Source organism: Lissotriton vulgaris, chromosome 4_1, assembly GCF_964263255.1.
Source record: "Lissotriton vulgaris chromosome 4_1, aLisVul1.2, whole genome shotgun sequence".
In the NCBI taxonomy this organism is placed as follows: Eukaryota; Metazoa; Chordata; class Amphibia; order Caudata; family Salamandridae; genus Lissotriton; species Lissotriton vulgaris.
In genome coordinates, this window is record NC_141691.1 from 309,182,769 (window position 1) to 309,196,418 (window position 13,650).

The following is a 13,650-nucleotide window of genomic DNA, read 5'->3' on the forward strand; positions in this document are numbered from 1 at the left end:
TTCCCGTATCTGCGCTTGCTGGCGCGGAAAAAAGAAGAACTGACATCAGCGCGCAAGGGTGGCGTCTAAGTACACTGACGAAGTCATCCCGGTGATCACGACACGGACGCGGAGCCGCAGACGACGCCTACCGGCGCGCAGGTTTGCTGCTAGGCAAAACTTTCCGGATCCAGTCTGACGCCTGGGGATATTCTAAGGTAAGGAATCTAACACTAACCTGTTTATTTCAGATTGGTTAATATGAGATTACTTTTATCATGCAGACCAGTGGTGGACTAAAACATTGGTTTACTCCTGAATTTCAACACCCGGCAGGTATCTTTGATCCATAGATCAGAGTGTGAGAAGTTGGCCTGATATATGACGTTCACTAGTTCTAGGGACCACCTTGTATCAGTCCAAACAACCCTTATGGTGATTGGTTGTAAGTCAACCTTATAGGACCAGCTATCCTAGTGGTAGCGTGGACAAAGCAGTCTTAGGTTAAACTCTTTTGGCATGTGAAGCCAGCTGTATTACCATATGTAATCCCCTTGAACACCAAGTGAAAGGACACCACACAGGATATATATTCAAAATATATATGTATTTATTACTACAAATAGTCCCCTGAACTCTTTATGAGCACAGAAGCAAACACGTTAAAACAATACAATTGATAAGCATATGAAATTTGCACAAATATGGATAGGCCCGGGTGGCCTCTAAAACCATATACTAAAGAAGTGGTATAAGTACCACCAGTCAAAAGGAAGTAAGGCCTAGGGCCTTGGGAATCGCTGGGGCTATGCTGTACTAACGCAAGTTAGGAACTAGGAGGCCCACAGGATCTTGTTTGTAGTGCGCAAAGTTAGAAGCAGTTTACATTGAAATCAATGGATGCGTAAAAGTTAAAAAGGTGAAGGTATGAAGTCTTCCGGTCAGTCTAGAACGTAACCCTTTGGAATCTGGACACTAGGACTGTTAAACTACTCGGGGGCACCGGAGTGCCAGCGTTACCTCACCCACAGGAAGCGGGTGCAGTGGAGTCAAAGTGTGTCGGGATTCTGCAGGAGTTCAGATGGAGCCTTGGAGTGTTGATGCTGCAGGCGACCTGATGTGAAGAGTTCCGTTGGATTCAAGGGCGGATCTGAAGTGGTAAAGACCTGAAAGCAGAGGAGACAATGTTCACAGTCATAGCCAGTGACCGGCGTGGAACCAGGTAGGAACCAGGCGTTGTCGTTGCCAACGGGTGATGTTGTGAAGCTTGTCTCTTCAGCAGCGTGGACTAGGCGACGATGACGAAGAGTCACTCATGAGCTGTCCCACGTAGGCTCTAGTTGATGGCGGTGTCGGTTTCTTGATCGGAGCAAACAGGTCTTGGCTAATCCAAGCCACGCAGGAAACAAAGAAGGCTTCTCACTCTAACCAGCAAGGTCAGAGGGGTTGCTGCTTTTAGGAGCAGCAAGGGCCAGTCTGGAGCAACCAGACCAGCTGTGGAAAGTTGTTGTTTGGTCGCCAAAAGGGCCACTAGCCAACGGACTAGTAACTGGATAGGCACGTTGAGTGGAACAAAGCAGAAGGGCCCCACGAAGAACTCGTGAGAGTTGGAGGGCTGGTCCTTGGTGCAATTGTAGCTCGGTGGTGGGGCTTCTCAAGACCCTAAGCACATCGGTGAGGGTGCCTCAGGTGCTGCACAGTCAGCTTCTCGTTAACTTTTCAAGAGGTCCGGTGCCACGTCTCAGGTCACCTCCACTCGTCTCAGCTTTGCAGGGACTGTGGATCAGGCTGTTAGATGTCTGGGAGACTGGTTCTTGTCAGGCGCTGGGCTGGGCGGGAGGCAAAGCAGTCGTTGATTGCTGGATGTTGCCTGTATTCACAGGTTGGCCACTCCTTGGCCACAAGGGAGATTCTTCAGTCTTCTGAGCAGCAGAACGTCGAAGGTCCAGAGTTTCTTCTTGTGTAGTCGAATTTCAGGGTAATCTGCCGTCTTGGGACTCATCTCCTACTTTTAAGCCAATTCTAGGGGCTGGACAACCTACTAGGTCCCTCCTTTGTCCAGTTTCTCGCCAGAGCTGGGGCTGGTGTGCTCCAGCACCGGTTTGAACTGGCCTATGCACGGGGACACCTTGTGTGCCCCGGGCATGTCTGATTCTATTCAGCCCTACCTAACCAGATACACAAAATCCTGTCTGGTGTTGTGCTAGCACCTCCCAAGGCAGGAAACTCTTTGTCCAAGCCTCCATCGCTGGAAGGACTCGCAGGAGGTCAGACTTGTGTCTGTGGTGGCAGCATCCGTTTTGTGATGCTGAGGCTCTGTTTAACTTTAACCGGGGTACAGGCTCTGTGTACATGCCGTGTCCCTCTAGAAGGGTGGAATGCTACCCCCGTCGCCAGAATTGGCGAGGGGGTAGTATTCCAATTCGTATGACACCTTACTCGACATGTTTTGATAATGTCAAACCAGAGTTAGCATTTAACCGCGAGGTTCATAATGCACTTAAGAGTATATGGTATGACGCTATCAGGAAACAGCTAAAGGACATGGTTCCGAAAGCTGCAGACAAGCTCAGCTCATGCTAGAGCACCATCTCACACATAACCAAGCACTCTGCCTCCAGGATTGATAAGGCCTGCCATAGGAGTGACTTATAGGTTACTGTGTGTCCTTGTATGTGTTCGATATAGAGATACTATATCTAAAGCAAAGGGTGATTACACCACCTTGCCCCAGCTGAGTGATCAGCCAGTTGTGTCAAATAGTAAGGCCAGGCCAGGGGTGGCACAATACGTGCTGCAGCCCCTGGTAGGCCTTGGATGCACCTATGCGTTGGGTGCCTAGGGTACACTGTACAGGGGCTCACAAGGTGATCCATGTTCCAATTGGTAAGGCACCTAAAGTGCCTTGACATAAATTTAGAGAGAGAACAGCAGGCTGTGGGTCTGATTGGCAGGCCCACAGCCACATTAAGTCATAAACCAGTGAAGCAAAAAGCAAAAATGTGGGGTGACCATAGGATAGCAGACCCTACTCTCCTACACAGAGTAAGTCGAATTCAATTTTATGGAGGTTCCTCTCATAGCTTTTGCACAGGTGATAGTCCTTTTACACAACTTTTTCTTCACAGTATTTCTAGTTTTTTGTAAGCAAACATTGTCACATATTGAAGTGATGACTCTGTATTGAGCTGCATTGAGTTGTATTATTGTAAAATATAAATTGTAGATCTACTAATGTGTTGAATTACTGATAGATTTTGATTTTTTTTATATATTTTATTATTGTGTTATTTTTTAGATATATATTATTATTTATTTACTTTTTTTTCATTTACAGTGTTGCCCCCGACAAAGGGACAATGACATGTCCCGAAATGCATTGGGCTATTAACATCTGCATTGTTTAAATGTATGTATGTATGTATCGCCTATTTATATAGCGCTAACTGTCACCCAGAGGGTATCCTGGCGCTTTGACTTTCCTGAGCATGCACGATGTTACAATATAACGATGTTACTCTGTCCTAGGAAAAAGGTAAGATTTTAGTCCCTTTTTAAAGGTGGTAAGTTCCTCTGCACTCCTTAGAGATAAAGGTAAGGAGTTCCAGAGCTTAGCTGCAGTAAATCTAAAGGAGTGGCCGCCCATCCGACTCCTATGAATTCTGGGAATTGCCACCAAGCATGCCGAAGAAGATCGCAAAGATCTAACTGGCGTGTACCAGAAAAACATTTCCTGCAACGGGACAGGCCCCAGACCATGCAAGGTCCTAAAAACTATGCAGGATGCTTTAAAATAAATACACTGATGGATAGGCAGCCAGTGGAGGTCAGTGAGCGCTAAAAAAGAGGAGTCAGAGCGCAGCCGAGATAAAGCCAGCTTGGCTGCCATGTTCTGTATTCGCTGCATCTTACCAATCAAGGTGCTGGGTGCGCCCAGAAGTAGTGCATTGCAGAAATCAAGCCTGCTTAAAATGATACTGCGCACTACCTCTGGTCTAGCTTGGACCGGAAGCATAGGAAGGATCTTACGCAGCGTGCGAAGCAGCATCATGCATGTGGCGACTGTTTTATTCACGAATACATCCAGTCCGCCGGCAGGGGGCGGGGGGTACGGTCCATGGAACAGTGCAATACCTCGGTCTTAGAACTGTTAAACTGGAGAGAGTTACAGCGCAGCCATTCCGCAATGGCTGTCATGCAACGATGAAAAGTCTCCTGAGACACAGCATCACTTCCTTCAAAGGAGAAAATGAGCTGCGTGTCGTCAGCGTAGTTGATGACCGAGATAACAAAAGACTTAATCAGCATAACCAGAGGACGGAGATAAAGATTAAATAAAATAGGGCTGATTGCAGACCCCTGGGGCACACCTTGCCCTACTTTTTTTATCTATGATCTATAAGGCGGCAAGGCTACTACCTGACGTCTATCATGGAGATAGGAAACCAGCCAGTCACGGGCCAGGCCGGTTACCCCAGCTTCCTCCAGTCTGCTGATTAGAATAGCGTGACTGACCGTATCAAACGCGGCCGACATATTGAGCAGCACTAGGAAGGCTGCTCGACCAGAGTCGACTCGCGAGCGAAGATCGTCCAGGACGGTTACCAGTGCGGTTTCGGTACCGTGCACTGGTCTAAGGAAACTGTTTTTGTTATTATGTTCTTCTGAATATTATGCTGGTAAATATTTTTTGTAAACATCAAGGAAAGGATGTTTCTCCAATTGAGTATTTAATAAGAAAAATTCTTTACCAAAATAATTAAAGAATACTGAATGTTAATCATGATCAAGGTTTTGTTTGAATTATAATTAACAAATTGTAAAACATTTATAGTAGTGCATGGCCGAGTCAAGCAGGCAGTGTAGCAAGCTAGCCACCACTTTCAACTCACTGTATGTTGGCATTCCTGCATACCAACTGAGACGCCTCCAATTGGTTCAGAACCAGGCGACCAGGCTCATTTTTTATCACCCTAAGTGGCACCATGTTAGTCCACTTATGAAAAGCCTTCACTGGCTTCCAGTGATCAAGCGCTGTGTGTTTAAGATGGGCTGTATTATTTTTAAAGCACTATATGGTAACAGCCTGGCCTTTATTTCAGCTAGACTGCATTGCTACACTCCCTCTCGATACCTTAGATTCTCCCATCTGAACTTGCTGAAAATTCCATCGTCCAAACAGAAGAAGTACAGCGGACTACAGTTTGCAGTTTTGGCCCCTCAATTTTGGAATTTCCCCTGGTTGAGATGAGGTCTCGGACCTCTCTAGCCCAGTTTAGGTAACAGCTAAAGACCTGGGTATTCATCCAAGCATACAACGACTAAGCGATCTCCCTGCCACTGCCTTGACCGCTACCCGAGCGCCATGAAACCGTTGGTGTGCGTGAGCTTAATACATGCTTTCAACATAACATAACACATTCCAGTAGCTCCAATGGTATGAATACAGATTTGCCTCCAATGATTATAATTCGGATCAACTTCACAAACAACTATCCCCTGTACCATTCAGGATGGGGTTTTAGGGTGGTATTTTGACAAGAAATCAGTTCAAAGGAACCTTGACAACTTTGATTGTGATTCTACTGACAAAAATTAATTATATCCACTTAGTCTGAAAAAAATGGAGAAGAGGGTAACTAAGAAAAACGGACCTTTTCTGGCAAGTGAGATATGTGAACAGGTTTCAGCAGAAAAGAGAGCAATAATGTTGTCCATATATACAGTGCCAAAGCTTAAGTGAAAGAAAGAGGACCGGTGCCCAAAGCTCTGCTCAGAAGCGAGCAGCCGGTACAATAAAACGTTGGTGCACCAAATACCAATGCTGGTAGTCCACTACCAGACACTCTGTGCCCCTTTTCTTGCTCTTGTGTTGCCGTCTTTCTCTTCTTTACGATTTGTATGTCTTTCCTTCTCTTGCTAAACATATAATGCAGGAAATAAGCGTCGATCCGCAAAAATATGTACCGGTGGCAATCACCAGCTCAAATTAGGCACTCCATAAAATAAACTGACATCTTGTGGTTTACTCACGGCACTGTCGTCAGACCACTGGAGGTGTGCAGAAGATCAAGTAAATATATATATATATATACATATATATATATATATATATATATATATATATATATATATATATATATATATAAACACAGGGGTTGCTTTTATTCATTTCAGGTTGGCTTGAGTTGGTATTTTACCAATTCAAAGCTGTAATACTGTGCCTGCTTGGCAGGGACAGCACTGTGCTAGTCCTAAGCTTAAAGACTTTGCTGTAGAAATGGCAAAAGACGTTGTCCTTTTCTATCTCAGCGTGGATGGCACTGTGCTAATCCTCTGCTTAAAGGTGAGGTGTCGCTGGTGTCGCTGGTGTTGAGTGCTCTAACAGGAGCTGCTTTCCACCTAAACTTGAGAACTACCCAGAGTTCTCTCTTTCTTTTTTTGCATAATTTATGCGTCACTCTATGCCTGAAAGGGTTTTGTTTTGATATATATATATATATATATATATATATACATTTAACAGATGTCAATGAAGTGGTCTCGTGAAGGCATTCAAGAAATAACCCATTTTTAATCCGAAAGAGCCTTTATTGCGATTTTGCAGGACTTTTTCTGTACTATTTATATGTAGAGTCTCTGTTCTTCGGCTTTCACAGCAGAGAGAGACCGTAGGAGGTGCTCTCTCTATGCACCTTGTAGCTTATACAGCTTAAGTATGTAGGGGAGTGGTGTACTGTCTTTGTGATGTACTGCCTTCGTAGCAGCTGTACAACGCAGTGCCCATGTCCTTAAATACAAAAGACAGTCAGGAGAAGTTCCTCTGCTAAGGTGGAGGAGAGTCACCCCACTGCTCGCAGTGCAGTCGAAAAAGGAAAAATAAAACAACAACATCATTATTATCATTATATTTTTCGGAGATACGGGGCTAGGTAAGGGCAGGGCGGGGCTGATGTCACAGCCTAGGAAGAGTGGTTTGTACACAATAAGTGCACATGCCGATTTGGCCAGCCAAACAGTCATACGCACTCAGCATGTTCTCCACTAGGCTGTAATATACAGGTGGCTCCCAGTCCCCGTCGGAGCACCGAACCACAGCACTGAAAACAATCACCACGCTGCTAGCAGCAGCGTTGTTATTGGCTTGAGGGAGCCAGTGTGCTTCCTGCTTCCAGGACTCACCAGGAAGAGAAGCAATGACGGCGGAGAAACAACGGCCGTGAAGAGGTGTTTTTTAAAAATATTTTGTTTATTTCACCCCCTGCCCACCAGCCCCATTCCCTGCCAGCTGCCACTGAAGGTAGTTTAACGAAAGTGAGTACACAGCAGCCCGAGCTATATTCACGCTACCCTTTTTGAACTGTGCGATGTGACGGGGCGAGGGATCAACAGTCAAAAGGCCAAAAAACAGAAACATATTTGTGAGGGACTATTACCCGAACCATCTGTTTTTTCCCTTCCTATAATCATTGGAGGTGTGTCTGTAAGCATACCAATAGAGTTATTGGAATGCATGTTCGCCAGCACCTTGTAATTCCTTATTCTTACTGTGGCGTGACACCTGGCCTCTACCATAGAATGTAACAAGCATGCTGCCACATTACCAGGCATGGCTCGATGGTACACATAAATGTTGGTTTGATCGCTGGTGTACACTAGCATCCAATATCTACATGTGTCATTACTGCCTGTGTGTGCGACCCACTACTGCCCATATATGCCCAGATGCGCCCTGTACACTGGCGACGAGGCGGTTACCCACTCCGTGTACAATATCGCCAAACTCTCTGCAAAGCGTAAGGAGAGCAGAGTGGCACTGCTGGTTCCCAATGCTGCATTCAGGTGGGAGGCGCCCAGACTTATGGTGCAACGGCCTGCCTGTGGCCGGTGCATGTTTTTTGTGGCCTCAGTGCCCTCACATTGCCTCCACGCTGCCACGGCCTGCACTCAGAGAAGCAAAGAAGCACAACATCTCACACTGCCGCCGGCAGCAACCATATGGTGCCTGCCCTGCCACATAGTGGTGGCCGTGGTACCGCAGTCCACAAAGCCAGATTCTGGCGAGGCACATAACTGGACGGGGGTGGGGGGTGGGGGGGGGGGGAGGGGAGAGGCTGTTGCTCCAAGGACTTGCTCGCATTGGATGCAACCCCATCCCAGCCAAGATTGCTGCTTCCTTCATCTGTGGGCTCTCCTGAAATAGTGCCTCCAGAAACAGAAGTGATTGGCAATCAATCGTCCATACAAAGGGCATTTTAGGGGGTAGTGAAGAGGAAAACAAATTATAAGAAATGAGCATACAAGGCAATGGAGGCTCTATATGATTGCAGTACCAGTGCAGACAATCTAGCAAAAGGAGTGCCCACGCAAGCCGGACTGGGGAATTCGCAGCAGGGTGAAAACAGAAAATAGTCATACACAGCACAAAGTGCCCCATCACTGTGAGCTGCAACTAAGTGCTCTGGGCCATACGTGAGTGACACATCCACGACAATAGTATGTCCTCTCCGCAGCGAGCTGCAAAAGCTCCACTCCTCAATGTTGTTCACACGCACCAGCCACAGGGTAACCACTGTTCAGCCACCTACCAGATCTTGCGACTGCCGCTTCACGGTGACATTAGCGGTTAGGATGTCTTGAACATTACTATCGCACCACGCTTGAATAAGATGGCACTTTCAAACGTTCCATAATGCTTCACAAGGGAGGTGTAAAAATATATGACTTATTCAAAATCCTCACCCAATATTGGAGCCAATGTTGACTTTGATGCCGCAGTGGCTGCCCTAAACTGTCACTTGAACATGTAATTAAAGCCAGACTATGAGAGATTAAAGTTGCGGCAGGCCCGACAGAATGAAGACTAATCTGTAAACACATTCTAAGCGCACTTTCACAAACTGGCAAGCACCTGCATGAACATTGATCAGCCAGTCAAATTAGCCAGGGATTCCGGTCATCCAGTGTATGAAAACTAAGCCTGCGTCAAACTGACATCACGCTAGATGACATACTCATCCTGATTCTGTCTCATGAGCTAGCATACAGCCGGGCTGAAAACATGGGGAAGCCCTCACCTGCTGCACAGGCCCACCTGAGACTTCAAAAGTCAAGAAAATCTAGGAAGAACAAGTAGACACTATGCAGGGACACCCTGTAAGGCCATGTGTGGGCAACACCCCTAAGCAGGGTGAGAATGTCAGGGGTGTCAGCAGCGCCAAGGATAATACACCACTAACCTTAGGTACGGCCAGCAGGAACGATGCCGTGAAGAGAAGGTCCCAATGTCCTTTAAACACTACTCTCCCCACAATGCTATTTACACACTATGGGTAGAGAAGCATCCCAAGGGAAAAAGGGAATGGGATAAATAACAAAAGGTATCCTGTTCCGTCACAGGAGTTGGTAACTGTCTTTTGAGCACCCTCTGGGATCCCTGTATGTACAAGAAAGCAAGAGCAGAATGAGTAGTACCACAATCACACACTATATAGGTAAGCAGAGTGAAACCGATGCCCTTTTAAACTTACAGGAAACAAAACCAGGATGCATCTCCCAAAGGACTCTGCTGGGATGCTCTTGAGAAACACGCACACCATACAGCTAGTACACTTTTAAGTATGAAGTTTAATCTGTTATCGGAGAAGACTTACCCTAATCAAACACAAAGAAGCGGTAGGGCGCCTAGAGAGGAGAGCGCCTTTATCCACAGTCTCCGACTCTCTGGAGACGCCTGAATACCTGTGTGGTTTGATGGTTCCAATTGGGGGTGCGGCCGGATGACAGGAGGCGGACAATGAGAGGAGAGCGCCTTTATGCGCAATCTACGACTCTCATGAAAGACGCTCCATTTCAGGACAGTCTCACACCACACCAAGCACTCTGACTCAATAAGAGGTTCTGCACATATGCGGGAGCGCTTCGTGTCTTGTGCCCGAAAAGAAATTCAAACAAAAGATAACAGCGTTCTCCTGTTCGGCTTCGGAACGGAGACGCGAGCACCCCCCTGACCCGGAGGCGCTTCGGAGTTTCAAAACGAAAGTAATCACGGCCGCACTGCAGTGTAGCGCGGTCACAGTACTCGGAGAATGGTCTTTAGGCAGCCGCGCCTTCTTGCCGCAAGTAGACAGCGGAACGCCAGAAACGGCAGACAGGTCCGCGGATAAGGCTCAGAAGGCAGTTTGTCAAGCCCCGTTGCTAGCGGAGGCTGGGCTTGAGTAGGAGTCTGCTTCTTCCTCTTTTCCGGTGATATGCCCCTAAGCTTTGTGGGATATGTAGTTCCCTACGCATTCGTGACATTTGAAACCTTGAAAGGTGAGGGATGCCTGCACTGTATGTACCCATAATCGCGACAGAAGACCTGCAGAAACTGTGGCATGACGAATCGCACATCAAATGTGTGTACAGGGGGCGTGGCCACGATGGCGACGGAGTAAGACGTGCCTGCGAGCTCCTCCGGCACCCCGTGCCTTTCATAGCTTTGTTTAGCCGCACTGGGGCGATTTCAACCCCAGCTTTGACTCTCCTGGGGTCGCTAAGGTGTCCTGAATTAGTTTGATCCTTCTCCTGTCGAGCCGCGACCTAGGACGGCGGACTTAGCCGAGGTGTTGGAGTGGTGACGCACGAATACCGGAGCGGCCTACGGAGCTTCGCCTGGGTTGCATCGGCTCTTAGCACGAGGGGATCGCATCGGTCCCCCGATGTCTACGGAGCGGAGATAGCTGAAGGTGTGGGGGAGCGTAGCTTGCTACCCGAGACGCTCTGGGAGGTCGCGAGGAGCATGGACCTAAGCTGTGGCGTCACATCATGTCGACTAGGAATCGCTTGAATAAGCCAGGGAAGGATGGTCCTGGTAAAGGGTCGTCCGGATCGCCCCCCGGCCCTAGCAAGTCGCCGGCCAAGGACGATACTGAGGGCCCGGTCACGAAGGCCTTCCTGATTGAGCTTTTTTCATCTATCAAAGACGATATCACGGAACTGAAATCGCAATTGGCTTCCCATCTCCGTGAGGTCCGCTGAGACGTGGACGGCATCGGCGAACGGTTGGCGACCCTGGAGGACCACGATTTGGGCCTCAGTGGTGATGTCCATCAGCTACAGCAGGACTTGCTCCAGCTACGCGAGCAAAATTTGTATCTTCAGGCCCATTGCGAGGATTTGGAAAACCGGTCCCGCCGTAATAACATTCGGATCCGAGCGGTGCCCTGGGACGGAGAAGGTGGGAACTTGCGGGAGTACGTGTAGGCTCTGTTTCTCCAAATTCTGTCAGAGGACGATCGCACTGAGGTCCGGATGGACAGAGTACATCGGGTAGGCCTGCCACGTGGCGCGCGCTCGCCGCCTCCCGACATTCTGGTTTGTGTCCACGATTTTCAACTGAAGGAGACAATCCTGCGGAAGGCGAGGGACACCAACAACCTGCTTTTTCGTGGGCACAACCCTCAGCTTTTTCAAGATCTGGCGGCTTCCACCTTGCAAAAACGACGGGACTTCCGCCCGATCACGGCCTTTCTGAGGGAGCACGGGGTGTCCTACTACTGGGGTCACCCCTTTCGGCTCATTTTCAGGTGGCAAAACAGACTGGTGCAAGTGAGATCCCTAGCAGCCGCCAGGGAACTGCTGGGCATGGAGGAAGCAGCCGCGTCGGCGGGCGCCAGCGCCTCCCCAAGAAGACGTCGCCGTTCCCGCTCCCCAGCATGGCAGAGAGTGGGTCGACACGGTGTAGCAGAGGGTCCGACTCCATCGGCGAGCCAGAGTGAAAGGGGAGAAGTTTTGGCCTCGCTAGCCCTGGTGACTGAGTTGAGCCGAGTGGACAGCTCCTCAGCGGCCTAGGCTCCCTCGACGGCGGCCCGTGGGGGCCGGGGGGGGCTCTTCCATCTCAGGTACTCTGTGGGACAGTACTCCACTGGAGGGTTACCCCGACCCTGAACTCGAGGGGGGCATTACCAGGGTCTTCTACCCCCGACCCTTAAGGTCAAGTCCGACTTTCATTGTTCTCTTTCTAGTTCTGACTCTTTCTCTTTTGTATTTTGTTTTTGAGGCTCCTTTTGATTGTGGGAGGGTTGTTTGGGAAGGGACCCAGTGGTGGTGGCTGGGGATTTGGTATGACTGTAGTATGTTTGGTTCGGTTCTGGTGCTATGGGGAGCACTGATTGGAGCAGTGGGGAGAGGATATTGCCTAAATGTCACCTGTTACGATAGGCTCCTGGAATGTTAAAGGCCTTAATTCTCCTCAAAAGCGTCAGAAAGTGTGGAAGTATATTCTTGATCATCAGTTAGATGTGGTGGGCCTGCAGGAGACTCATTTGGCCCGTCAAGATGAATCTCGACTTAAGCACAGGCAATATCCCCTGATTTACAAATCCTCTGCCGCAACTAAGCACCGGGGAGTGGCGCTTTTGTTCTGCTCTACACTTCAATTTCAGCCTGTGGGGGTGCGGGGTGACAAGGAGGGGCGGTGGCTGATGGTGAAGGGGATGCTCACGGGTAAGCTTTGAACGTGGGTGGTTGTCTATGCGCCGAATGCGGGCCAAAATGGGTTCCTTGAGGCCTTTCTGAGGGTGGTGGGGGACTTTGGGGAGGGAGCGTTGATAGTGATGGGGGATTTTAATTTGGTTTGGGAAAAATGTCTTGATTGTTCACATCAGCAGAGGACGGAGGCGGGTTTCTTCTCCCCTGAACTGCATGACACTTTGCTCAGTCTGGGCCTTATTGATAGCTGGCGTTCCCTCCACCCCCGCACTAGGGACTATACGTTCTACTCCCATGTCCACCACACTTATTCCCGCCTTGATCACATTTTTCTGCATCAATCTTTGCAGGAAGACTTGCGGGACAGCAAAATATTACCACTCTCGGTGTCCGATCATAGCATTTTGGCGACATGCTTGATCTGGGCCCTGGAGTCGTCCCCTCACCGCAAATGGTACTTCCCTGCCTCCCTTATGCGAGATGAGGAATCCTGCAAAAAGCTTGGGGTAGCCATTGGTGAGTTTTTTGAGCTTAACAAGGCTGGAGACACCTCGGTCTTCACCCAATGGGACGCCTTCAAGGCGACGACACGGGGCACGTGCATTGCGCTGAACTCCGCCCTGAACAAGCTTAGGCACCAGGAGAGGGAGGCGCTGGAGGCGGAACTGGCGACACTGGAAACTGTGCATAAGCAGAATCCTTCTCGAAAGACCCTTCGCCCTCTTGCTGCGGTGCGGGGGAAGCTCAGGGCGCACTATAATAATCGGGCTGAATATACCCTCTTGCGCTTACGGCGCCTCTCTTATGCTCAAGGCAACAAAGTGGGGAAACATCTGGCACGGCAGCTCCGTGATAAACGTGAGAGGGAAAATGTGGGTGGCATTCGGACGCCTTCCGGCATCGTTGAACATAGGGATGCGGTTAAAGCCGAGCTTTTCGGCGACTTTTATGCCGCCCTTTACTCGGCAGACCACCTGGCGCCAGCCGCTCAGCGGGCATACTTAGAAGCTTTGTCACTTCCACAGGTCTCCAAGGAATGGAACGAACTTTTGGAGGCCCCCTTCACTAGGGAGGAGGTGTTGTCCACCATTCGGTCCCTTAAACCGCAGAAGGCACCGGGCCCGGACGGCTTCGCGGCTTCCTTCTATCAGACGTTTGCTTCTGAGGTGGGGGACTACTTGGTGACTCTTTTCTACAGCA

General features: G+C 49.1%; 1 protein-coding gene across 1 annotated transcript in view; it reads right to left on the reverse strand.

The window, feature by feature from the left end:
* The window catches only part of LOC147718680 (transmembrane 9 superfamily member 2-like), a 1,534,671-nt gene that overhangs the window by 464,690 nt on the left and 1,056,331 nt on the right, over positions 1-13,650 (reverse strand). The gene's annotated exons all lie outside the window — the stretch shown is intronic.